This window comes from Ambystoma mexicanum, chromosome 1q (genome assembly GCF_040938575.1).
Source record: "Ambystoma mexicanum isolate Mex_15411 chromosome 1q, UKY_AmexF1_1, whole genome shotgun sequence".
NCBI classification, from domain to species: domain Eukaryota; kingdom Metazoa; phylum Chordata; class Amphibia; order Caudata; family Ambystomatidae; genus Ambystoma; species Ambystoma mexicanum.
In genome coordinates, this window is record NC_090922.1 from 577,713,462 (window position 1) to 577,739,628 (window position 26,167).

General features: G+C 48.7%; 1 protein-coding gene across 2 annotated transcripts in view; it reads left to right on the plus strand.

The window, feature by feature from the left end:
- The window catches only part of UCHL5 (ubiquitin C-terminal hydrolase L5), a 518,067-nt gene that overhangs the window by 406,998 nt on the left and 84,902 nt on the right, over nt 1-26,167 (plus strand). The gene's annotated exons all lie outside the window — the stretch shown is intronic.

The following is a 26,167-nucleotide window of genomic DNA, read 5'->3' on the forward strand; positions in this document are numbered from 1 at the left end:
AATTGACTGCTTACCTTCATGTATAGTTACACTATCTTCTTTAGCTTTTAGATTCAGGGTTCGTCTTTAATTCCTTTAAGTTCACCTGACAGCACTTTCTGCATACACCACCTCTCAAAGTTGGGTGTCATGGTGGAAAGTACCAGTGGTTAAAGCCATTATGGAAGGTGTTAAAATTACACCCTCTAATTTCAAATCCAACTCCAATGTTGTGCTTACGAAACTCATGGGACCCTTTTGAGCCAATGCATAAAGCCAGTTTTAGACATCTCACTTACAAAACTGCATCTCATTACACTGACCACCCTGCTGGATATCTGTTTTTCACCAATATTTTACTGTCTGGCATTATAGACTTTTATTCTTTGAACTGTTCTGATATTCAGGATTGTAATTGTTAAAAATAAAACATTGTATAAGTTGGGCTGTTGTTTCTAAAAATATTTCTAAAATAAGTTTGTTATTGGCAAAGTCTTTTTTTGCTGCAGACACACACATCGCATTGTAAATGCTGCATGCGTTCTGCTTGTTCAGAGCGTTTGAACTGCAACTCCCAGGGGTTTTAGTGTGCAAGTTCTTTTATTGGCTACCAGGCGCAACAGACAGCCGGTCTGTGGGGAACGGCCCTTCCAAAGTAATTTTTCTGGCAAGTTTACTAGTAACTGTACCGTTATATTTTTACCATGATGGTTATCTTCTGTTACATGATCAATCCTTTGGTTATCCCTGTACCGCACTCATTGCCTAATGACAGTAATCTACACCAGTGAGATTCTTCATTCTCTTAAGGACAAAGAGCACGGTATGCTCTTATTAGACGCCTTAAATAAATCAGGCACCTTAATATTATCTGGGATAAACCTACAGTCCAACATCAAACCATATCATTGTGCATTAATCAAGGCTAGCTTTCGTGGTGATCAGCCATTAGGAATGCCGCAGCTCATCAAAAGCATGTCAAGTTCATAAGTAATAACTGAATCAAGGTTCACTAACAGTTGCACTGCACACTTTCATCTCCTTGTTCCAGAATATTTTCAAATTAAATGGCTTAAAAGTGATAATCGGAAAGGGGGTGGTGTCTCCATTTTAGCCAGATTCTCTTGAATTGACACATTTCTATCCCCTAAACTGGGACGTAATATCTTGGACTTATCTATCAGATGATCCTTTGTTATCGACATCCGGGTCAGCTAGCTTTTTCTTTAGACTTGACCCCTATCTGGGTTCAGAAGCACTTAATTATCCGAAAATGATCTTAGGTGATCTTAATATATGGTGAAATAAATCTGAAGATGCAGACTGCAAGTACCTTAATGACATTTTGCAATCTCATGATTTGCAACTTTTGGTTAATTTACTGACTCACTGGTGGCCACTGCCTGGATCTGGTTTTGTTCAGGGGCATGAAACTGTCGGCATGAAAATACCTGTGTCAGCTGATCAAACAACTTGGTGGTGAGCTTCTCTATACCGATTAGTCATGTACCACGCAGTAAGACTACAAATGTTAGTGTGCATCTGCTACGCTGAAAAAAGGATCGTGACCTCATCTCAAGCTGAGAATTACTAGGTGATTTTGGCTCTTGCACAAGCCAGCATTATTTGTGCAGAATTATACACCAGTCTTATGTCACATCTTTAATCTAACTGTGAATCCATTACTCATTTCAAAAAGTGTAAAAAATCTTTGCAGAAAAATAATCAATGATTAAATTTAAACTCTTGGATATCGTAAAAACGAGAAAATGGCTTAAGGCCAGAGCTATGGTTGACCGCTATGAGGTTGAAGTTGCATTGGATAAATACAAAAAGGAAATTATACTTGCAAAATAGTTATGCTTACAAAAGCAAATGAACTCCGCTGATAGCGCTAAGGCTCAATTTATAGCTATTAGAAATGTTACCAGTCCTGCATGCATCAACACCAGTTTACCACGGTCCCATCAAATGGTTATCAAGTTTAATGGGGTTTTTTTTTTCTCTGAAAAAATAAAAACCATTAGAGACCACATTGATGTTCAACTCGCTGTTAATCACTCTAATATGACCACTGACGAAATGCATTCTGGGACGAAGCCCACCCCTTCTAAATGAATGTTCTCATCAGTGAGCATAGATCATATTGCTAATCTGATGGGCTTAAATTTGCCTATCAATTTTAGTTATAATCCCATCCTTGTCTACTTGGCTAATCAGCATGTACATTCCCTCGGTGGGTCTGGTCAAGCCCTGGTTAATGTTTCACTTGTCATGGGCTTTGTCCCACTGTACCTAAAAAAAAAAAAAAAAAAAAAAAAAAAAAAAAATTGGACATTTCACACCCTTTTTGTTAGTGCAATTTTTCTTAAATCCAACTAAGGACTTAGTAAAACCATACAACTGAGACACTGCAAAATTCCACTATTTGTAGAATGCTGTACCACCTGAGTATTTGATATCTTAGACCGAGCAGCCAGGCTGATCTTAGGAGGGAGAGAGTGCTATAGGAAAGTACAAAGAACCTGTAGCATACAAATGCTTCAAAAGAAACAATTCTACCCAGACGTATGATTGTAAATACAAAAAGGCCAAGGTAAATCTTGGTGGATAAGTACTTTGTCATAGAATCATAAACACAATATAAAGACACAACACAATGCTTAAGCTGCACAGACCAAAGCATAGACATTGTTCAGAATAACTAACAGTATTTCTAGGCAAATCAGACCTAATCATACACATTTGGAATAGAATGCACCTATTCTGGGAGGGTAAAACCACAAGTGACTTTTATATTACTTACAGTAATTCAAGGGTCGTAGACCCTCAGTTATGCAGTAACACTCAGTTAAGAAATAACATAGTAAACCAACCCTGTTGCAAGGATACTTTTCTGAATAGTGAAATACAAATTCATGGAACAGCATTAACCTATAAGTACATTCAGGATATGATATATTTTATTTATATTGTGCTCGTACACAAGTGTTTCAGAGCGCAACCAGGCAAAGGCAGGGGAATATGGGAGAACAAAAACAATCTTACTAGGCCGAGTGACATTGAGAACTCTCAAGTGTATGGGAAAGGGAAACAGGGGGTGGGGGGAGAGAAGTGCATGGAAGGGGGAGAGGTGGAAAGTTCAGAACGGAGGAGAGAAAATAAATAAATAAGTAAATAAAGGTAGTAGTGCAAGTGTTAGGTTAAGCAGATGGGGTATATCTGATAAGTTCAGAAGAGGAGTGGGTGGGGGACTGTATGGGTACAGATACAGACCCCAGTGCAGGGGGTGGCCCAGAGGCAGTGCAGGAGCGTGTCAGGGTGAGCAGGTACCTGGGCCCGAAGGACAGAGGGTGGCCAGAGGTACGGTGTCGAGAGAAAACCGAGCAGAAGGGGATAGGAAGGGCAAAGGCAGAAGCGAAGAGGAAGGTCTTGAGGTGCTTCCGGAACCGGTGATGGTTCTCAAGTTTCAAGGTGGCAGGGAGGCTGTTCCAAAGGGAGGCCCCAGCCGAAGACCGAGCTCTACCCCCAGCTTATTTCTTTGCAAAACGACTGACCCTGAGGGAGTTAGAAGTAGAGGAGCAAAGGGCTAGAGAGGAGATGTGTTTACGGGAGGGATAGTTGAAGGTATTTTGGACCTAGGCCCCAGAAAGCCTTCTGGACAATGCAGAGTGTTTTAAATGTAATCCTTGCATCCACAAGGAGCTAATGAAGGGATTTCAGAGCTGGAGAGATACGATCCCAGGGCTTGAGGCCAAGGACAAGTCTTGCAGTCCTGTTCTGGATTAGTTGTAGAGGGGGCGGAGAGTGGAGGCAGGTAGATTTAGAAAGCGGTTATTAAAGTAGTCCAACCTAGAGCGAACCAGAGCTTGGGAGACAGTAAGCTTCTGAGTGAAAGAGAGGAAAGGCAGAGTACCTCTGAGGAGGTGCAGTAAGAGGTTTGACTGTTTAGAGATGTGTGAGAAGAAGGAAAGTGTAGTCATGACTGAGGTTCTTGGCCTCGCAGTTAGGGGTAGGAGGGCGGCCAACGGAGGTCTGCCAGAGGGTGAGGGGAAAGAATGGTGAAGGTGTACCAATGAAGAGGATCTCAGTCTTGTTGGCATTTAGACAGAGATCATTCGCAGCGCACCAAGTTTGAATGGCGAATAGGCAATCGGAGATGAGGGAAGGAGAGGAGGTGGCTGAAGGAAACCTGAAAATGAGTTGGGTGGCATCAGCATAGCACTAAAAATGATAGCCGAAAATGGAAATGCAATAGGCGAGCGTTGCCAGGTATTGGTTGAAAAGCCAGGGTGAGAGGTTAGACCCCTGGTGAACACCAGGGAGATGGAAGATGGCAACGACACAAGTTGTACCTGGGAGGGTCGATCAGAGTAAAGAGGTCAACCAGGCCAGAGCCTGATCGGTAATACCCAGGTTGTCACGGAGACGGTTGAGCACGGTGGTATGGTTGTCCGTGTCGAAATCAGAGGAGAGATCAAGTAGGATGGACAGAGGGAATGGTAGAGGTTGGAAAGCAGATCTTCAGACGTTCAGAAGAGCAGTTTCCGTGCTTCTGGCCACTCTGAAGCCAGATTGGTGATCATGGAGAGAACCAACAGAATTGGAATGGAGGTTAAGCTGAGAGATGGCTAGCTTTTCCAGGAGTTTACCCAAAAAGGGAGTAATGGAAATTAGCTGATAGTTAGCCGGACATGAAGGATTAGCTGTGGGTTTCTTACGGAGAGTATGCACAAGGGAGTGCTTCAGAGGAGAGGGGCAAGATCCAGAGGCAAAGGAGAGGTTGCAGAAATCGGTGAGGGTATCAATGTGGTCCTTAATGGTTTTAGAGGAACAGGGATGAACCTGTTTTGATGAGGCTTTCATAGATCGGACTTGTCTAGCAACCTCATCTGGGGAAGAAAGGAGGAGAAAGAGGGTGGGGGGGGTCGCTAAAGGATGGTCATTAGGCGGAGGAAGAGGAGGGGGAGGAGAGAGTGGACAAGATGTCCTGAGTTTTAGAGGTAAAGTGAGAGGCAAGGGCATTGCAAAGAGCCTGTGGGGCAAGAGTAGAGGTGGAGACTGCAGCAAGGTTGGCCAGCTCCTTACAGATTTTAAAAGGTTTGGCCGAGTTGTTAGATGCTGCAGAGACACAAGCTTGAATGCGGACTCTCTTCTTGGTCCGGACAGTCGGTATTGCCTTTGGAGCCAGCGGCAGGCCAGTTTGTTAGAGGAGGAACAGGAAGCCCTCCATTTCCTCTCAGCCACCCTACACTTGTGTTTAAGTGTACCTAGGTCGGAGTCATTCCAAGAATTGCACTTGGCGTTGGGCTTCAAGCGGATCCTCATGACAGGGGCAAGAGCATCAAGAGAAGCAGAAATAGAGTAGAGCAGGTACAGGGCTGTGTCAGGGTGTGAGTCAGCCCGGGGTGGAGGTGGGGGGAGGTGGTGACGAAAGCCATGACTGACACACGCTTCATGTGCTGGATATCTGAGTTGGTGGGTGGCAGTCTTGGGGTAGGTTTGGCTTGAGGGGAGGAGATGGAAAGCTCAGAGGAGAGGAGGCAGTGATCACTCCGGGAGAGTGGTGTGGTGAGGGGAGTAGAGAGGGGCAGGCCAGTGGAGATCAGGACATCAAGTGTGTGACCAGCAGAGCGGTTTGGGCCAGAGGGGAGGATAGCTAGAGATAGAGAGAGAGAGAGAGAGAGAGAGAGAGAGGGAGAATGAATCGCAGATGCGGAACAGGGAGAATCAAGAATTATGTTGAGGCCACCAAGGAGGAGAAGTTGAGTGGTTGAGGCCAGGAGGGAGGGAGAGGTCTGGCCACTTGGAGAGAAAATGTGATTTGAGCAGGGGGGGGGGGTGAGAGAGAGGGAACACACACATCGAAGTCGGGTTCTTCAAGGAGATGGCAGATGTCAGAGGAGTGTTTGACAGCAGAGCGAGAGTTGAGTGGCAAGATGAAGAAGGTTGCTAGCCTTCATGACACTCCAGGGAGGAGTACAAATTAGGGGTACGCCATGCGGAGGTGTTGAGGGAGCTTGAGGTAGGGCAGAGGAGGAAGTAAAGGAGGGAAAGGTAGCCAAAGCAGGAGAGTAGGGGGACAGCAGGAGATGAGAAAGTTTGAGGTGAGGGAACCGCCTGTAAAAGAGGAGGCGATTGGCCTGAGGGTCTTGCACCATCACAGGGCCTTTAAGGTAGACCTTAATGATGAGACTGGAGGTGTCCAAGGAATCCATGAGGACTTCCCAGCGGTGCCACCATTAATGGGATAGGAGGAGACCGGACAGAGCAGAGATAATGAGGAGTCCTGAGATCTGGCGAAGGAACAACAGAGGATGTCAGTGAGGGTTTGTCTGGCAGAGGCGCTAGAATAGGTATAAGCAATGGGGAGGCCTGGGTTGGAGGCTAGAATATCCTTTTTAAATTTATTTAACCCTCAGTTATACTAGGTGAGTGAGACCTGATGTTGTAATAAACTATTTCAGTTGTTTTTCAGATCAGTGGAACACAGATTGAGGTAAGAAATAACTCCCTAACTTTTTAGGATGGCACAGGGCAGACCAAGGTTAGTAAAACCCACAATATTTGTATTAAAAATTGCATACAACTAAAGGTAAATAAAAACCAAGGCAGACTTTTTCTAGGCGGGCTATAAAGCAGGTCGGGGGAAAGCACGACCCAGGTGGTAAACTTTACACTTATATTATGAACAAAATCATTAGGTGAAGGTAGCAAGATTACTTTTGGTAAGTTGGGTAACCAATTCACAGGTGAGTAAAATAACATTTTTATATACTTTAATCATGAATGTGTTTTGCCATTCTTATGAGATGGAAAAAGACGTTTTGTATTACTTTTACGTCTGGGACTGCTCCCCACCCTATCTAGAAGTGGGTATGCGTGGACGAATATCACCTGTGATGATTGTAACTGTAGACTGTGTGAATTGGACATGGAGACGGATGGACATTTATTAACCATGGTTTGCTTTAGTATTACTTTCTGTAATACAAGGGTAGTAGACCCTGTCAGTTATGCAGTGGCACTCCACAAGGAAATCAGTCAACCAACTTGCAAATATACTTTCCTGAATAGTGGAACACAGATTCAAGGAACAGTATATAACTCTACTAAGTGTGTGATAAGTTATACTAGGTGAGTAAGACCTTTTGGGTGTAATACAGTTAGTTGCTTTTCAGCTCAGTGGAACACAGTCTAAGATACGCAAGAACTCTTTACATGAATTTTGGATGCTCCAGGCAAACCAAGGTCAGCTACACCTAAAGGAACACCGTTCAGGAATGGCACACAACTTTTCTAGGACGGTAAAACCTAATGTTGCAGCATACTATTTCAGTTGCTTTTTAACATCAGTGGAACACAGATTGAGAGAAGCAACAACTCTTTAACTTGTTTTGGGATGGCACACAACTAACTCAAGGTCAGTAAAACCAATATACTTTTTAAAGGAGCTGTCAGAAACTTAAAGGTAAGTATAGCCTTTGGCAGACTTATTCTGGACAGGCTAACAGCAAGTCGGGGGACGCAAGGCCCAATTGGGGATACTCCTGCATTTATCCTAACAGGAATAGTAAAGTGAAACCAACAGCATTATCTTTGGGGAAGAGGTACAACCATGTCCCAGGCATGTAACTTAACCTTAAATATCATATTTTTCAAAATAGTGCAACACAGATTCAAGTTAAGTAAGACCTTTGTAACACTTCACTCTCAGCCTTTATCTCCCATGCCTGGCTAGAGCTGTGGATTGTCAAATATGAGAGTGCACAGGGACGGGAATTTTATAAATTGGGCTTTCTCCACCTGCTCGTCCCATGCCTCCCCCCCCCACTCCTGCCACTATGCCGCACCTATGCATGGCTGCCGGTCTGTCTATCTTGGGTTTCTATAGGACCTCCGTTAGGTTACCCCCTCCTAGTCCATTACCCTCCACAACTTTCCCCAATCGCCCCTTAACCAATCCCTCAGGACCCTTGTCTGCGCCAAGTAGGAGACCCTGAAATCGGGTAGTCCCAGCACCCCCTTGTTTCTGGGCATCATCATAGCCTGCCTTGCCACTCTAGGTTTCTTTTGGTTCCACACAAACCTCCCCGTGTGTTTTTGTAGGGCTCGAAAGAAAGTCGGGGGGACCTGAATCGGGAGGGTTGTAAAGTGGTATAGCAGCCGGGGTAGCACCACCATTTTAAACACATTGATTCTGCCTAACCACGTAACATTGAACGGACCCCAGTCTACTAGTTTGTTTCTAATGCTCTCCAGGAGAGGCGGGTAGTTGGCTTTCGCCATTGCATCCACGGATATAGTGAGATGGACCCTTTTGCACCCATCTATATGGGTGTTCCTTTCTAATCGCCAGTTCCATATTCGGCAGGGTGGTCAGTTTAATATTTCGAAGGGATTGGTTCCTCCGATGTATTCCACATCTATGACAGGTAATCACCACAGCTCTGCTGCTTCGGAAAATTTTCGGCGTCTGCGTCCTGCATCGGATGTCGATACGCCCCTTCAAGGACCTCCTCCGACGGCTGACGTCACCCGATGTTATATGTAGGATGCACGATGCACGTAGCCTCAGTTCCGTTTTTTCCGCAAACATGTTCGCTTTGAGATCTCTGCGCGCCTTGGTTCTTCTGTTCTATCGGTTCTTTGAAATTAGATTGTGAATTATATCATGTCTTCTTCTTGAATCCCGACCGCGGAGTAGAAGTGTCGGGACTGCGGTTCCAAGATGTCACTTACGGACCAGCACGACGTCTGCCTCTGGTGCCTCGGCGACGACCACGCCACCGATGACTGTGACGAATGCCAGTCTTTGACGTAAAAGGCCTTGTAGGAGCAAAAGAAGAAGCTGTCGGTTGGTAGGGTTTCCAATCCCCGTGAGTTGAAATCCGCTGGGCTTTCGACTGACGATTCGAGGGGCGACTCGCTGCGTCGTCGGCGTAAGTCTAGGGGGGGGGTCTTGGTCCTGGAGTGTTTCCTGCCATTCCTCTGCCTCTTCGAGGCACTCGCGGAAGCGCCGTCACTGGTCGCCTTCCCCGTCCTCGTCCGAGGACTCCGCCAGATGGCGGGTTGCTTGTTCTAACAAGCATTCTTCTCCTGCGGAATGGGATACATTTTGTATGGAGATGCTGGCGATTTTCCAATCGCAGTGCTCCGTTCCGGCTAGGGTCACAGCTCGCACGCCTTCGGCTCTGGTGGTCTGCGCAATAATCGGGAACCTTCAAGGTCCAGATCGGACAAGGTGGATCGCTCTAGCCATGCCCGCTCGGTCCCGGTCCTCGACGCCCTCGAGACCAGCGGAACCTGTGAGTTCTTCTAAGACGTCAACGCCATCTGCGGCATGTCCATTGAGGGACTCTCTCAAGGCTCCGCCTCCGAGAAAGTCATCGACGCCATTGGCGCCAAGGCATTCGAAGGACACACTCGGGGCACCGCCCTCGAGGCCTGTGTCGAAGCCATCGGTGCCACGCTCGACAACACCGATTCCATCGAAGCCATCAACGCCTTTTGTGGAGGCTTTACCGGAGGTACCCTGTGCATCGGTGGAAACTCCGAGGAAGGCCCTGAAAAAGTCAGTGAGGCCTGTATTTGAGCCTTTTTTCTGTGCCTTCACACAGGGATTTATTCCAGCCTCTGGATTATATTTCTGAGGTGGATGAAGGGTCAGAGGAAGGTTTGGTTCCTGATGAGGTTCCTGACGAACTCTTGTCTGGTCATAGCCAGTTGGAAGACCTGCGTCAGTCTTTGCAGGACGCCAGTGGTCTTGATACCTGCCCGGAGGTCGAGTTTAGCAGGCCTGAGCGTGGTACGCATGCTGAATCTTCGTACAGGCGACTCATGTCGAGGGTGATGGAGTACTTGGGGAGGGGGGGGGTGTGGGTGTGGTCTGCGCCACCAGTGGATTTTCTGCAGGATGACCTGACAGATCCTTGACCAAGGTCCACCCACTGACCCTGTGCTGCCATTTCATATGGCTTTACAGAGGAGGATGGCGGCGGCTTGGACTGCTCCGGAGAGTCTCCCGGCAGTGAGCAACTCGTTGCTGAAAAAATACTGTCCAGCCAGTAGCGACCCCTGCTACTTGACGCACCCCACTCTAGAGAGTTTGGTGGTTCAGGCGGCTATGGCCCCAGCAAAGCAGGCTTCGTACCCTACCATCCCTCCTGATGGGGGACGACAAACGTTTGGATGGCTGGGCGAAGAAAGTGTTTTCTTCAGGGGGTATGGCTTTACAGGCAGCCAACTACGTGTGTGCCTTAGCACGTTTCACTCACTCTGTGGAATTGTGCGTCTTTGGCGGCTGAACATATTCCCGAAGGTGAGGAGTGGGATGGTTTTCTTGCCCTCGTTCAGGATGGCAAGGATGCCATGTGTGAATACGTTCAGTCGGGTCTGGACATGGCAGACTGTCAGCCGGTCCATGGCGGTGAGCACCGTGATGCGCAGGTTTGCGTGGTTGCGGAAGTCTGGGTTTGCTGCTGACGTACAAGCCTGGCTTCTCAACATGCCCTTTGATGGTGTCCATCTTTTTGGCAGCAAGGCTGAGGAGAGCCTTGAGAGGTTGCAGACCTCAAAGGCTGCAGTCAAGTTGAGTGCTGCAGTTCGCCAACCTCTGCCTTTTCGTCCTAGGGGACAGCAATGGAGGGGAGGTTCCTTTCGATGCTACTCGTCTTTTGGTAGATGAGGGGTGTACCAGAGGTGGAAAACCAGTTACTCGAGGTGCCAAGGCTGCTCGAGCAGTTGCCTCTTTGCTCTTAGGCACTGCCGCAGCCGCATCAGCTCAGTCCTGAGGCCATGTCCCATGGTTCGCCGGTTGGGGGAAGGCTTGCGCAGCATCTTGTAGAATGGCATGCCATTACTACAGATGTGGGGATTCTGGAGGTCATAGCCCATGGCTACTGTCTTCCTTTCCGGCAGAGGCCTCACGACAATCCACCAGGGAATCTCTCTTTGAAGAGTCCGGATCCGCTCCTTGCGCAGGAAATCAAATCCCTGTAGAGGAGAGGAACAATGGATGGTATTCCCCATATTTTTTGATCCTGAAAAAAGACGGGGGATTGAGACCCATCATGGACTTGCGTGGTTTGAACAAGCTCCTCAGGAAGGACAAGTTCAAGATGGTTACTCTCAAGTCCTCCAGGCCCTACAACTTCAGGACTGGTTGGGGTATCTCGACCTCAAGGACGCTTACTTTCATGTGCCGATTCATCCCAAGCACAAGAAGTACCCGAGGTTTTCGGTTGGCGACTCGCACTTTCAGTTTCGGGTCCTGCCGTTCGGATTGACCTCCGCCTGAGGGTCTTCACCAAGCTCATGGTGGTGGTGGCAGTGTATCTCAGGAAAGGGGGGGGATTCACGTCTACCCCTACCTGGACGATTGGTTGATCAGGGCGCGCTCTCCCGAGCAAGTCCTGGATCATCTGGCAGTTACCTGCCACTCCCTTCACAAGCTGGGCTTCTCCCTCAACTTAGTCCCACTTGACACCTACCCAGCGGCTCCAGTACATCGCAGCAGTGCTCGACCCATCCCTGGAGCTGTTTTTTCAGCCCCAGGTGAGGGCTCATCACATTCTGCAGATGGTGAACAAGTTTCAGCATGCCCAGAGTCTCCTGGCGTTCGAGTTCTTGAGGTTGCTCGGCCTCATGGCATCCTGCATTCTCCTGGTGCCGGAGGCCAGGCTGCGAATGAGATCTCTGCAGTGGGCTCTACATGCAGTGGTCACAGTCCTCCGGCAGGTTGTGGGATCCTGTTCAGGTGCCGCCCGCGGTCACCCAGGATCTTCTGTGGTGGGTCTGTGAAGGGGGCTCCATTTTGGCTACCCTGGCCAGAGGTGACGATCGTGACGGATGCATCCCTCATGATATTGGGAGCTCATGCCAACGAGTTGACAGTCAACGGTCATTGGTCTCCGTCGGAGTCCAGACTCCATATCAATCTGTTGGAGCTGAGAGCCGTCAGGCTAGCACTGAAGGCTTTGCTGCTGTCTGTGCGGGGGAAGAATGTCCTGATTCTGACTGACAATACAGTGGCCATGATGCACTAGCTCAACAAAAAGGGGGGGGGAGGGGTCTCTCCCACTGTGCAAAGAGGCGATGCAGCTCTGGTTCCGGACCATCCAGCAGGAAATTTCGATCTCAGCAGTTCATCTGGCCGGAGACAAACGCGGCGGCGGATGCGCTGAGCAGGCAGAGAATGGTCTCTCACGAGTGGGAGCTGGTGCAGGAAGTTTTCTTGGAGATGTTTGCCCTTTAGGGGACCCCACAAGTGGATCTCTTCGCCACCAGTGTCAACCGGAAGTGCGAAAGATTATGCTCACTGGAAGTTCCTCCAAAAGGAGCCTTAGGGGACTCGTTCATAGTGGAGTAGTCCTTCCCACTGCTGTACGCGTTTCCTCCAGTCCTGTCATTCCGCAAGTGCTGCAGAGGTTACGGAGGTTCGGTTCCCGAATGATTCTCATTGCTCTGGCATGGGCCAGGAGAACGTGGTACCTGGACCTTCTCGACATGTCCATCTGCCCTCCACGCTGTCTTCCCTACCGAGACGATCTGCTCTCACGGGAAGGGGGTCAGGTTCTCCATCCAGAGGTCAAGTCCCTCAACCTTCAGGCTTGGCTCCTGAAAGGTTAAGGTATAAGGATTGGGACCTCCCTGAAGACGTGATGGAGGTGTTGCTTCCAGCCTGAAGGCCTGCAACAAAGTCCCTGCACCGTTGCCGTTGGAGAAAGTTCTGCGACTGGTGCAGGGTTAAGAATGTGGATCGTTTTTCATGTGCCATTCCTGTGGTTCTGTCTTTTTTACTTTCGTTGGCCCACAAGGCCCTCAAGTGGGTACCATTAAGTTACCTGGTGGCGCTGTCCATATTTAAGCGCTCGTCTGAGGAGTGTTCTTATTTTAAAATTCCTTTGATTTCTCAGTTTTTGAAAGGGCTCACTAATGTGTTCCCACCGTCACCTCCCAGATGTCCTGTTGGGATTTGAACCTGGTTCTAAAATTCCTCATGGGAGCTCCATTTGAGCCTTTACATTTTTGCCCCTTGAGACTGTTGACCCTGAAAACTGCATTTTTAGTTGCGGTCACTTCCGCTCGCAGAGTGAGTTAGTTGCAGGCACTTTCCGTGAAGCCACCCTTCAGCGTTCCATAAGGACAGGGTTGTCCATAGGGTTCGTCCTTCTTTTCTTCCGAAAGTTGTCTGAATTTCATTTAAGCCAGAAGGTCATTCTTCCGGCGTTCTATCCTCCTCCGCATCCTGGTAAAGAGGAGAGACTCCATAGGTTGGATCCTAGGAGAGCTCGAAGTTTCTACATCTCACGCATGTCCCGGGTCAGAGTGGACGATCAGCTCTTTGTAGGATACGCTGGAAGGCGTTTGGGACAAGCTGTTACTAAACAGACTTTGTCTAGATGGATTATCTTGACAATTTCTAAATGTTACCGCTTGGCAGGTAAGGACCCTCCGGTAGGCTTACGGGCCCATTCTACTAGGGGTGTGGCTGCCTCTACTGCCCTGCAGAGGGGTGTTCCCGTTCGTAACATTTGTGAAGCAAGATTCTATCCATGGGCAAGATTTGGCCTCTGGCAAGGCGGTCCTCTATTCTGCAATTTAATTGGGCATTATAAAATTCTAAATTCTTTTCCCACCTCCTTGCGTTGGTACTGCTTTGGGAGTCTGTCATAGATGTGGAATACGTCGGAGGAACCAATCCCTTCGAAGAACAAGTTACTTTCTTACCTGGTAATGTTCTTTCTATGGGATGTTCCGCCGGGATGATTTCCTCCCCCACAATTCGATCTTTCAGTAACTGGGCTGGGTATCGCCACACCCATACTCCCGGGTGGGTACCCCTTTACTCTTGCTCTGTGGTCCGAAAGCGCCATGGGTACCACTCCACCCCAGTAACCCAGCCTAGTAAAGCCTGTGACAGTCAGTCTATCCTAGACAAGGAGCCATGCATTTGCGAGTAGTAGGTGTATTCCCCCACACCCCCCTCAAAATGTCCACTAACCCGAGCCCTTCCATTTTTGCCACGAGCTCTTTTGAAGGTCCCCACCCCTGTTTTCCATGTGTCCTGCTTCTGTCCTTTTTTTTATTTATTCAAATTTGTAGAGCGCGCAGCAGCCCGAAGGCGGCATGGCGCTTGTTACAGTGAATGATCAGAGCTTAGTTACATATAACAGAGAAGCATACATATTGTACCATTTGTATAGAACAGTCCTTGCTCGGGTTCCACGCTATATTGAAGTCCCCGGTAAGTATGGTTGGTCCCTTTGCAAATTTCTCTAGCCTTCAGGGTCCCTTGGAGGTAGTGGTCTTGGCCTTGGTTCAGGGAATATGCTGTGACTATAGTGCAGTTTTCACCCTGTGCCTTCAGGTTCAATGCTATATACTGCCCCAGGGTGTCTTTCTCCATCCCCACAATTACTAGATCTAAGTTGTTCCGGAGGACTATCAAGACTCCTCTTTTAGCTTTGTCGTTTACCTGACATATCTGGCGAAATCCCCTTAGTCACTCCCTGTCCCAAAGTTAGATGTGTCTCCCTTGAAGGGTTAAAATGTCTGGGTTTTCCTGGTATAGGTATCTCTCCAGCTTTCCTCTTTTCATTGGGCAATTTACGCCATTTATATTTATGGAAATGATCCTAAGCCTCCTTTCTCTCTCCATCCCTCAGGTTGAAGCATTTGTGTTGTGCTTAGGGTCTCCCCATCTGAATCCCTCCCCCTTTCCAATTCCCCCTCTGTCCCAGTGGGGGCTCAACTGGCCTCTAGCCCCCCTCAAACCTCTCCCTCAAGAATTGAGCCCCTTCCAATCCTCAGCGTGCGCACCTGCAGGTATCCCCATACCCTTTCCAAGATGTCCCCCCCACCTCTTGACCCCCTCCGCCAGGTGTTACTCTTACTGCATTAGCGCTCTTCCCTTTGCTCCCTCAAGACTTCGCCCCTTTTTAGATGAGGTTGGTAACCTCCCCTCTTGCCTTTCTTGCCCTTGGCCGATGGCCATTCCCAACTCTTTGGTGCAGCCTGACCCTTACTCTCTTGCTCACTTGGGTTGGGTTCCTCTTAATACCCAACAGTCTCGCTCCTTCCTCATAGGATTCTATCCTCTGTTTCCTTTGCCACTCAGAAATCACTCCGAACGGGAAAGTCCACCTATATTTTATGTACTTGTCCCTCAGACTCCAAGATTGGGGCCATCTGCCTCATCTTCATCAGTGTCACCTGAGAGGTCCTGAAACGGGAGAATCTCTGACCCATTATGATATTTGGCTGACTTTCCTGGCCGCCTGCAACAATTCTCTCCTTGGTTAGGTAGTTGTGGATTGCCACCATCACATCCTTCGGTCTAACTCTGGGCTCCGTTCTCCTGGGCCTGACTCTGTGCACCCTGTCAATGCAGACCTCCTCCTCACTGTCTGCGTCCAGTCGGTTGGCAAAGATGCTGGAGGCCACCTCTTTCAATTCCTTGTCTGACACCTCTTATGGTAGGGCTTTAATTCGTACGTTCTTCTGGATCTGATTTCTTGGTTCTCAGCTTGAAGTTCGAGGTTGTGGGTCGTCGTGGTTTGTTCCAAGAGGGTGTCTGCCTTCCTAGCATTGTCAGCCAATTCCTGAATCGCCCTTTCTTTTGTCCACCCTCACTTTGTTCTTCCTCACATCCCTTCTGATGTCCTGGAGGGGCCTGCACTATATCCTCTCTAGTCTTCTCCTTCTCCCTCTGTACAGTGTCTGTTATGTTATCCCCAAATCACGTGAAGAACTGCATGAGTAACCCAGTGGTTACCACATCGCTCCCCATTGAGGGGTCGCTATTTTCTTCCTGGTCGCCATCTGATTCCCCTTGCCGGGGAGCCTCTATCTCGTGGCCACACAGCCTATGTAGGTTGGAGTCCTGGAACTTCCTGGCTCCCTTTGCTGCTGAAGAGGGGTCCTTCCCCTCTGCCTTTGACATAATGGCCCAGTTCCCGGGCTTGAGGCTTGTTCCCTCTGTGGCTCCACTGAGTCTGTTATTCAAATCCCTTCTGTGTTGCCTTTAGGTGTCCCCACCCCTTAGAGATATGAGTCTTACCGAGAGTTTTGTGCCCTGGTTGTCCTGGACTCCTTTTCCTTGGCTCTCCCACGGTCTACCCTGGGTTCTCTCTCCTTGTGCAGACCCTGTGCCCCTTAGCTGCTTGTCCTTCTCCCTTGTCTTGGGCCTTGGTTAACTGGAACCTCAGCCCAACTTGTGTCCTGGTTGCTGCCCACCCTCTCTTGGGTCCGGAGCAAGTTCCTGCCCAGGTGTTCTCCCGGTCTCCTCCGTCCTGCTGGCGATGACTGGGGGGGGGGGGGGTGGAGTCTTTTGCCCTACTTCCTACTCGGGCGCTCTCCCCTACACCGCTTCCCCCAGCACCTCCTTACTTGCTTTTCTGCTTCAGAGGCCCGATGACTGCAATGCGCTCCGGCGCTAGGCTCCTCTGTGGGTGTCAACTCGCCCAGAGCCTTAGCTGGTCTCCACTAGCTTGGCCTCACGGCCTACCTCTCGCAGCTTTCCAGCCGCTCTCCTCACTCTGTTTCAGCTGCGCAACTTGCCGCAATTCCGAGGGACGAACCCCTCCTTTCCGAACTTCTCTATCCTCACAGAGAAGGGGAGCAGGTGCATGTCTCCTCGCTGATCTTCGTTTGGGGGAGGCTGTTTCCGCATACCTCCAGTTGAGTCTTCCGGTCCTCTCTCCAGGTGTTCACCATCTCTCGTGGAGTCCTGCTCCACCACTCACCCAGAGTCATTTTTCCCCTGTTGAGCGTCACGGAGGCCACTCGTCCCTTCCTTAATTGTTTGTTCTTGGGGTGAATCGATCAGTGTGTTATGCCTGGGGAGGGCTGTAGGCTGCTAATTCATCCTGATTGTGGTCCTGAGGGTTGGAGGAGCAACGATCACGGTGCTCCCAGCTCGGTGGCCATCTTGGAATCCAGGATCAGACTTTTATGCAGGAACCCAGCCAATCAATTGCAACATTCAAACTTGTGGGGGAAGGGGCTTTGACAGTCCTTTCAGGACAGCCAGCCTTCCATTTTGAACTGGATTCCCAGAGGCAGGCTGGAAGACAAAAGGCTGCAGAGTTTTGGACCCCCTCCCTTGCTTCCTGCCTTCATAATTGGCAAACACTACTCATGCCTTGTCGAAATTCATCACGTTTACCCTGTGAGACTCTGTGGCTATAGCGGCTGACCACATCCCAGAAGAAGACTGCTTCCTGGCTATTGAGGATGGTAAGGAGGCAATGTGTGAATGCCTCAAATCAAGTCTGGTTACTGCTCATAGCATTAACAGGTCCATGGCAACTAGCACTGTGCTGCGCAGGTTTGCGTGGTTGGGGAAGTCTGGATTTGGACTGGATGTGCAATCTAGACTCCTCAATATGCCTTTTAACGGCTCGAGGCTGTTTGGCAGCAAGGCTGATTGATGGAAGTCTAGAAAAGTTGCAGGCCTCGACAGCGACGGACCTCGAAAGCGGCAGCTAAATCTCCTGGTGACGCCATTAGACAGTACCCTAGAGATGGGTGGGAAGCCCCAGCATTCCTAACCCAGTACATCATCTTGGAGGGTTAAGTCCTTTTGATTCTACTCAGTTGGAAGAGTTGGAGAACAGGCCAGTCATAGAGGTCCAAGAAGATTCCCTTGTGGTGGGCGAGGTGCTTAATAGGCCCAAGCAGCAGCAGTTTTACCCTCGGCCACTGCTTCAACCGCCTCAAAACCACTCTGAGGCCTTAACCCACAAGACCCCTGTGGGAGTCAGACTTCCTCAGTATCTGAAAGAATGGCGAAGCATTACTTCAGATGCTTGGGCACTGGAAACGGTAGCCCAGAATTGTAATTGTTTATTTGTAAAGCACTTCTACACAAGTGAAGTGCTTCAATGCGGGAATACAGTGTAATTCTTGGGCCTGAAGTTTCTGAATGATCGAGCAAAAAGACTAGCAAACTTGGTCTGACGGCATAAATACTAGTGCAAATGCATGACAAGGGAGGCGAGAAAGGGGAGAGGGGCATACAATCCTTAAAAAAACGTGCTAGGCCAAAGATGTTTCAGATAGTGAGGTGCTATGGGGGGGGGTGAAGGAGAATAACCTACAGGTGATAAGGGGGGCAGGGGAAACCTACAGAAACAAAAAAACTACCATACTAGGCTGGGTGAACTAGCCATAATGCATTCTAAGGTAATGTAAGTGCGCAGACAGAAGTGGGACAGGGAGAGAAAACAAGTGCGCCCAGTCCAGCAGGGTCCTGGGTTAAGTGCAGAGAGGTTACCCTTCCCATGGAATGATTTCCAGAAGCAGTAGTCGAGAGCAGAGTGCAGAGGCCTGGGGCAAGTGTGAGGACTGGCGGGGGAGCCGGAGACCTGTGTGGCTCTGGAGGTGCATCAGGCGACCAGTCAGCAAACGGAATGGTGTTGGGGGGGGGGGGGGGGGGGGGGAGAGGGGAGAGGGGAGAGGTAGGTGGGAAGTAGGCAAGAATAGAGAGGTTATTCCGCGAAGAGGGAGAGGGGAAGGTTTTGAGGAGTTTCCGGAACTTAAGGAGATCCGGCTCAAGACAGAAAGAGGCAGGGAGGTTGTTCCAGCGGAAAGCACCTGCAGAGGATCAGTATCTACCTCCAAATCTGTTTTTAAAAATCTGCTCACCCGCTGAGAGTTGGAAGAGGACGAGCGGGGGCTCTAGAAGGAGAGTATTTAGGGAGAGTGAGTTGTAGTAGTTTGGACCATGACTCCAGAATGCCTTGTGGACTATGCAGAGGGTCTTGAACTTGCAGCCAAGGGGAGCCAGTGGAGGGATTTCAGTGCCAGAGATGCAGTCCCTGGGCTTGAGGCCAAGGATAAGTCTTGTGGTTCTGTTCTGGATGAGTTGTAGAGGTCAGAGTAGAAGTAGGAAGATTGAGAGACTGTTGCAGTAGTCCAGTTTAGAGTGAACCAGGGCTCTGGAGACATTGAGCATCTGGTGCAAAGTGAGAAAAGGCATAATACCTCTGAAGAGGTGCAGCTGCTAGTGGGAGGACGAGGAGGAGGATTATTATTAGCCAGTTCCTTGCAGACTTTGAAAAGTTCAGCCGTGGCGATGCAGGCTTGAATATGGACTTATTTATTATTATTATTTTTTTTTTGTGGACCGGATGAGTCTGTATTGCCTTTGAAGAATGCAGCAGGCCAGCTTGTCGGAGGGTGCACCTGAGGATCCCCTTTTCCGTTCTTCTGCTTTGCACGTTTAAGGGCAGCTAGATCAGAGTTTTACCAAGAGTTGCACTTTTTGGCAGGCTTCAGTCAGTCCCTCCTGACAGGGGCAAGAATGCTGAGTGATGGAAATGGAGATGTGGAGGTAAGGGGGCTGTGTCAGCTGTCCTTAAACCATGTCTCAGTGAGAGCAAGGGCATGGAGGTCCATGAGTTCAAGGAGGTGGCAGATGTCAGAGGAGTGCTTGACAGCGCAGAGTGAAGTGTGGCAACATCGAGCAGGTTGCCATTTTTAGAGACTTACAGGGATCAAAAGTTCCCCACCCCCCTCTTGGTCGCGAGAATGCCTGAGAGATGGAGGTAGAGGACCAGAAGATGACGGGGATGTCATTGAAGAGTTGCAGGCAAGGGAGCCAGGAGGGTTACAGGCAGCAAGGGAGCTGTGGTGAGGGAGGCCATATGGTCATGGGGAGGCAAAGCGTGCCAGAGAGGCCATGGGAGCAGATGACGAGGGAGCCTGGAGGAGGAAGGTGGAAAGTTGATAAGACGAGGGAGGAGCCTATGCAAAAGTAGGTTTGATTGAGGCCCTTGTACCAGAGTGGTTCCATTCTGATAGACCTTTGATTACCCTGGGGGTGGAGGAGGAGAAGGCAAGGACTTCCCAGCTGGTACCGCCATTAATGTGTGAGGAAGTGTAAGGAGAGAGCAGAGCAACCATGTGAGGAATCCATAGGATGGGTGAAGGAACGACCGAGGATGTGGGTGAGGGACCCTCTGGCGGAAGCATTGACGTAGGGTTAGGCGATACAGGCCTGGGTTGGAGCCCAGTGTGTCCTTGTTTCTTCCTGCCAGACTTAATTACAGGTGAAGGATAGGAGATAGAGAAACAGTTAGAGAAGATAGGAGAGATGTTAAGCACCACAGAGAAGGGCACAGAGTGTGGTAAACCTAACCAGGCAGAGCAGCTGAGGTACGTGGGGGCTGGTGGGAAAGTAGACAGGAGGTGCACAAGGGAAGTACAAACTGGACTGGGAAACAATGGGACTGAAAGGGTAAAGGATCAGAAAACAGAGCCGAGGGCAAGGGGAGTGACCAGTCCAGGCAATCACTAGAAAGCAGATGTGAGCATCTAGATTTGATTTTAAACTACAGGCATACAAACCATGTAGGATTTCAATACACCTAATTTCGATTTACAGCTAAACAGTCGGACATGCAGTTTTTAAACTACAGGCATACAATCAATGTAGGATAGAAAAGAACCTAAATGTGAATGTGACACAGGTATTGCAGTGCAGAAGTGGGGGTAGTGGAGGTGATGGCATAGGGAGTGAAAATGCAGTGTGAGGTTTGACCATGAAGAGAACAACTCTTCCAAAATTCCAGATCCGCTCCTCATGCAAGAAATGTTGACCCTGCTAGAAAAGGGTGCTATAGAACTAGTACCTGTGGCAGAGAGGAACAAGGGTTGGTACTCCCCATACTTCTAATTCCCAAAAAGGACGGAGGATTGAGACCCATCTTGGACTCAAGAAACTTTAACAAGTTCCTCAGGAAGGACAAGTCCAAGATGGTTACCCTTTCTCAGATCCTTCAGGCCCTCCAACTACAGGATTGGATGGTATCATTGGACCTTCAGGATGCTTACTTTGTGCCTATCCATCACAAGCACAGAAGGGAGGTACCTGAGGTTTGCGTTTGGTGGTTCTCGTTATCAATGTCGAGTTCTGACATTCGGCTGACCACCGCCAGAGGGTTTTCACCAAGTTAATGGCGGTGGTGTCAGCGGGTCATAGGAGAGGGGGGGGGGAGATTCACATCTACCCCTACCTGGAAAAATTGACTGATCAGGGCACGTTCACCCGAACATGCCCTGGAACATCACAGCGTAACCTGCCACGCTCCACAGACTGAGCTGCTCCCTGCTTGCCTGAGAATGAGATCTCTCCAATGGGCTCTCATGATTCAATGGTCCCAATTCTCAGACAGAATGTCATGCATTCAAGTTCCAAGCAGATACGCACAGGATCTTATGTGGTGGACCTGCAAAGACAACATTCTGAAGGGAGAACCCTTTTGGTACCATGGCCGGAGAGAACAGTAGTCAGACGCCTGCCTCACTGGGTGGGGGAGTCTCCGCCAACGATTTAACAATCAGTGGTCGTTGGTCTCCATCGGAGTCCAAACTGCACATCAACTTATAGGAGCTGAGGGCAATCAGACTAACGCTGAAGGCCTTCCTGCCCTCTGTACGGGAAAGGAATGTCCTGATAATGACGGACAACACAGTGGCCATGTACAACCTCAACAAAAGAGGGGACGTAGGGTCACTACCACTGTGCAGAGGCAATACAGCTCTGGTTGTGGGCATTTCAAGAAGGAATCTGCCCCGTCGGCAGTTGACCTAGTAGGAGAGAACATGGTGGCGGACGCTCTGGCCTGGCAGTGCAGTCTCCCACTTGTGGCAACTAGCTCAGGAAGTCCTTCAAGAGATCTGCACCTTTTGGTGAACCCCACAAGTGGATCGGTTCATGACCTGTGTCCAGGGACTTTCTACCCACCACCACCACCTCCTGGAAAGCAGGAGGAAAGATTATATAGGCTGGATCCAAAAAGGGCGCTCTGTATTTATATATCAGTGTCCAAAATTTGTCAATGACCAATTCTTCATTGGCTATACAGGTCCTAAATTGGGTTTGGCTGTGACAAAACCAACCCTATCCAGATGGCTTATTTTGGCTATTGGGGCATGTTACAGGTTAGCGGCTTAAGACCTACCAGAACGTTTAAGAGCACATTCTACAAGGGGCATGCAACCTCTGCTGCTCTTCAGAGAGTTGTTCAAGTAAAAGAAAGACATATGTGCAGCAGCCACTTGGTCACTTTTGTGAAACATTACTGCTTAGATTCATCTTCCAGCCAAGAAGAACAACATGGAAAAGCGGTCCTTCATTCAGTCCAGGATAATATTTAAGGACAAAATTAAAATTCATAATCCCACCACCAATTTATTACTGCCTTGGGAGTCTATCAAAAGATGAGTACTTGGGAGGACACCATCCATTTGAAGAACAAGTTACTTACCCGTTAAGTTATTTAGATTGGATGTTCTTCCCACATTACTCCCCATATATTCCTTATCGCCCCTCCCAGTTTACCCCACTGTAGAATGTACATATCTACCTACAGTCTATGGTACACCTTGTAATTATTGCACGGGAGAGGGGAAAACCGAATTGAAGCCAACTTGCGGGGCATGTGCTACCTATACTAATGATGTTGACAAACGGAGGCCTTTGAGGGACACCAACTCGACAAGACCTCACACAGCGCCCTGTCGCATTTTTCCAAAGCATCTGAACCTGGAAAGATATCAAAAGATGAGGAATACGTGGGAGGAACATCCAATCGAAAGAAAGTTACCACAGGTAAGTAACTTGTTCATTTGGGCCAGTCTTCATTTATTGGGCCTTGCCCAACACGCTACACCTATGAATGCACAAATACAAGCTTGGCTGTTATAATTATACTCCTACGTCCCGTCCCCTTTCCTCCATACTTGTGGGACATCTCTCCGTCCTGTGGAACGGGACCGGAGCACTTTGTAAAAAGCATCCAAATTTTTGCCAAAATGTGTCCCTCTTCTCTTTCCTGCGCGGGGCCCGGCATGTGGCCGCAGCCCCGCCCACCTTGGCTCCGCCCCGCGCATCGCCCATCAGTCCTTTTCTCCGCACGATCGGGGCAAAACGAGAGTAAATGGCTCAGGTTCTGTCATTGGTGTTTGGAGAAAGAGTTGGATCCGAGGATTGCCACGATTGACACAGTGATGTCCTTCGTATCCTCCCTAGCAGAGTCAGGGGTTCATGTTCGGTCTTGCAGGACTTATCTCTCAGCGGTTTCCGCTTACCTTTCTACAGACCTGTGTTCTTATTCTCTAACCCGGTGGTGAAGACATTTTGCTGGCTTGACACGCCTCTACCCTCCGGTTCGTAGTACACACCCGCCTTGGGCTCTAAATGTAGTCCTGACGGCGCTGTGCCATAAACTGTTTGAGCCAATGGCTACAGTTGACCTCAAGTACGTGTCCTGGAAAGTGTCCTTTCTGGTCGCCATTACGTCAGCGAGGAGAGTCTGAGCTCCAGGCATTGTCGGTGGAGCATCCTTTCTTGGTCTTTCACACGGACAAGGTAGTCCTTCGGACAAACCCGGCTTTCCTACCAAAGGTAGTGACCCCGAATTCCATCTGAATCAGTTGATCTCCCTTCCGGTCTTTTTTCCGAACCCTGCCTCAGAGGCTGAAAGGGTTCTACACTGTCTTGACGTCCGGAGAGCTCTTAAGTTCTACCTGGACAGGACTTCCGAGCTTCGGAGTTCTCAACTTTTTGTGACCTTCGGTAACCCTCAGGGCAGGCCGGCGTCTAAGGCATGTATTTCCAGATTGATTGCCGCCTGCATCACGGAGTCTTTCACCGTCCAAAAGCTGAAACCTCCTAAAGGTATCCATACACACCTTGTGCTGGGCAAGGCAGCCGCGGTTGCTTTTCAGAAATATGTTCCCTGGGAGTCCATCGCTAATGCAGCTACTTGGGCCGCCGCCCCATCTGCTTTCTGTAAGCATTACTGCCTCGATATTAGCTCTAGAGCTGACGCTCAGTTTGGTCAGGCTGTGCTAAAGAACCTGTTTCAGTAAGGGGTATTTCCATCCACCCATAGTTCCTGTAAGGAGTGTTTGGGAATCTCCCACAAGTATGGAGGAAAGGTGACGGGACGTAGGAGTACCAGGTTACTCACCGTAGTGCTCACCTTACTCCTAGTCCCCTTTCCTCCATACGCCTGCCCGCCGTCACCTCTAATAAGGTTCCTCTGTTATTGCTAATAGGTCTTTGACCCTGCGATAGAAAAGGACTGATGGCCGATGCGCGGGGCGGAGCCAAGGTGGGCGGGGTTAAGGCCGCGTGCCGGGGCCCCGCCCTGGAAAGAGAGGGACACATTTTGGGAAAAATGTTGATGCTTTTTACAAAGTGCTCCGGTCCCGTCCCACAGGACGGAGAGATGTCCCACAAGTATGGAGGAAAGGGGACTATGGACTAGGAGTAAGGTGGTCACTACGGTGAGTAACCTGGTAATAATTGGTTATTTATAACGCGTTTAATACCCAGAGGATTCCAAGCACGGACACGGGATCGAATCTGTGTTGCTGTGCATCGTCTTGCTTCCGAGGCGAGTGCATTGCCCCTGAGCTATCCTCCCGGCCCAGTTATTGAACAGTTTATTTTATGATAAAGTATTCCTTCCGTGGTTTACTCGAGCATCTTCTGCAGAGTGTTTTTAATTTACAAAGTGTTTTTCTTTTCTACATACTTATTTATTAAAAAGTGATCTATTCGGCTCCGACTGTCTACTTAAATCTATTATTCGGTGCACCCTTCATATTTATCAATATGAATGAAAGAAATTGGTCTTTTCGTGAGATAATATTAATAAAGGAAAGGAACTATAAACTAGTCATGTTAAAAGTAGAAATACAGCAAAATAAGATTTGATCATTTCCACTCCATTCGTGAAATTAAAAATAGTGTACATGGAATCAATGTGTAATTCTAAAGTGAAAGGGGAAAAGGGATGAATAAAAAGGTACTGATCTGATAATATCTTAACTAGTAAGGGAAAAACCGGATTAAAAACAATCTTAAAGTAATTCTAGTCATTGTAAGTAGTTAAAATTGCATTCTTCTTTTCTTTAGGGTATAATGCATCAAGAAGCTCTATCCTATAAAGTTCACTAAGTGGTAACCTTTTCTGCCCCCCTTTCCTGTGGGTTGATGTACAACTTAAAGGACAACAAATCTTATCTTTGATTATGTCCCCATTCAATGTGATTTCAAATGCTTATTCTTCATGTTTGATTTATCTTCAGTCCATCTTTCTCTTACTGTTTGAAGTGTCTGCCCGTTAGGTAGATTTTTCTAAAGTCCCACAGCAGTTGGACTTAATAAGACTTACCTTTTGGTACAAGACAGCCTGCCACCCAGTTAGAACTGGTTTCAGCCAGGCATTCCTACAAAGGAGAGCAATGTTTTGGGCTCCTCCCTCACTTCCTGCCTTCCCTGACACACTGAATCTTGGGCGGGCTTCAGGGCTGATGCCCGCCAAAGGCAAAACACACAAAGGAGCCAAACCTATTCTAAAGTATAGAGTAAAATGGCCAGAATGAACTGGCAAACTGAAAATGGCAAAAAGACTGGGGTCATTTTGGGAAAATAGTCACCCATGGGTGCTGTACTGCAGATGAGAAATCGGCCTGCTAGTAACCTGCACAAAAGGTAGTAAAAAGTAACCTCTGCCACCAGCCATTTGTCTTTCAGTGTAACAAAGTTACATGAGTAGTGCACTCCACATAAGGTGGTGTACTGGACCCACAAAAGAAAAAGTAAGATGGATTAAAAGTTATCCTACCATTCTTGGGAACTGTAGTTTTCACAAGAAAATGTATTTGAACACTTGGAGTCCAATGGACAACTCCGTGACACTGCAGATAAGGTCCTGTGTGTCCCTAAGCAAAAAGTAGATGCCTATGGAGTTTACCAGACTCCATTAAACAGTAGTAAAACAAAAATCCCAGTCAGAAAGAAATGCATGAGTGAGTGTCAAAAAGTTACTCACTCAGGAGGTTAAAATCAAAGAATCCCGGGGGGGCGTGGCCTGGAGCGCGAACAATGAAGCCGCTCCTGTGATGGCCTCCGTACGAGACCCGCGGCAATGAAGCAATTACTGAACTTTGAGTGATCGGTCGGCGGTGACCTTAGGTCCATGAGTGAGGCGAACCCCTGAGGAGTCAGCTGTGGCCTGGGGGGGCGACAATATTGCTCCAGGGGATGAGATTCGGCCCGTCCTCCCAGCGCCACCCACCTCCTGACGGGGCTTCCAAAATGGCGGACATGAAGAAATATCCCCGCCTTTCCTGAAGCGGTACGCGTTGAGCCTCGGATCGGTTC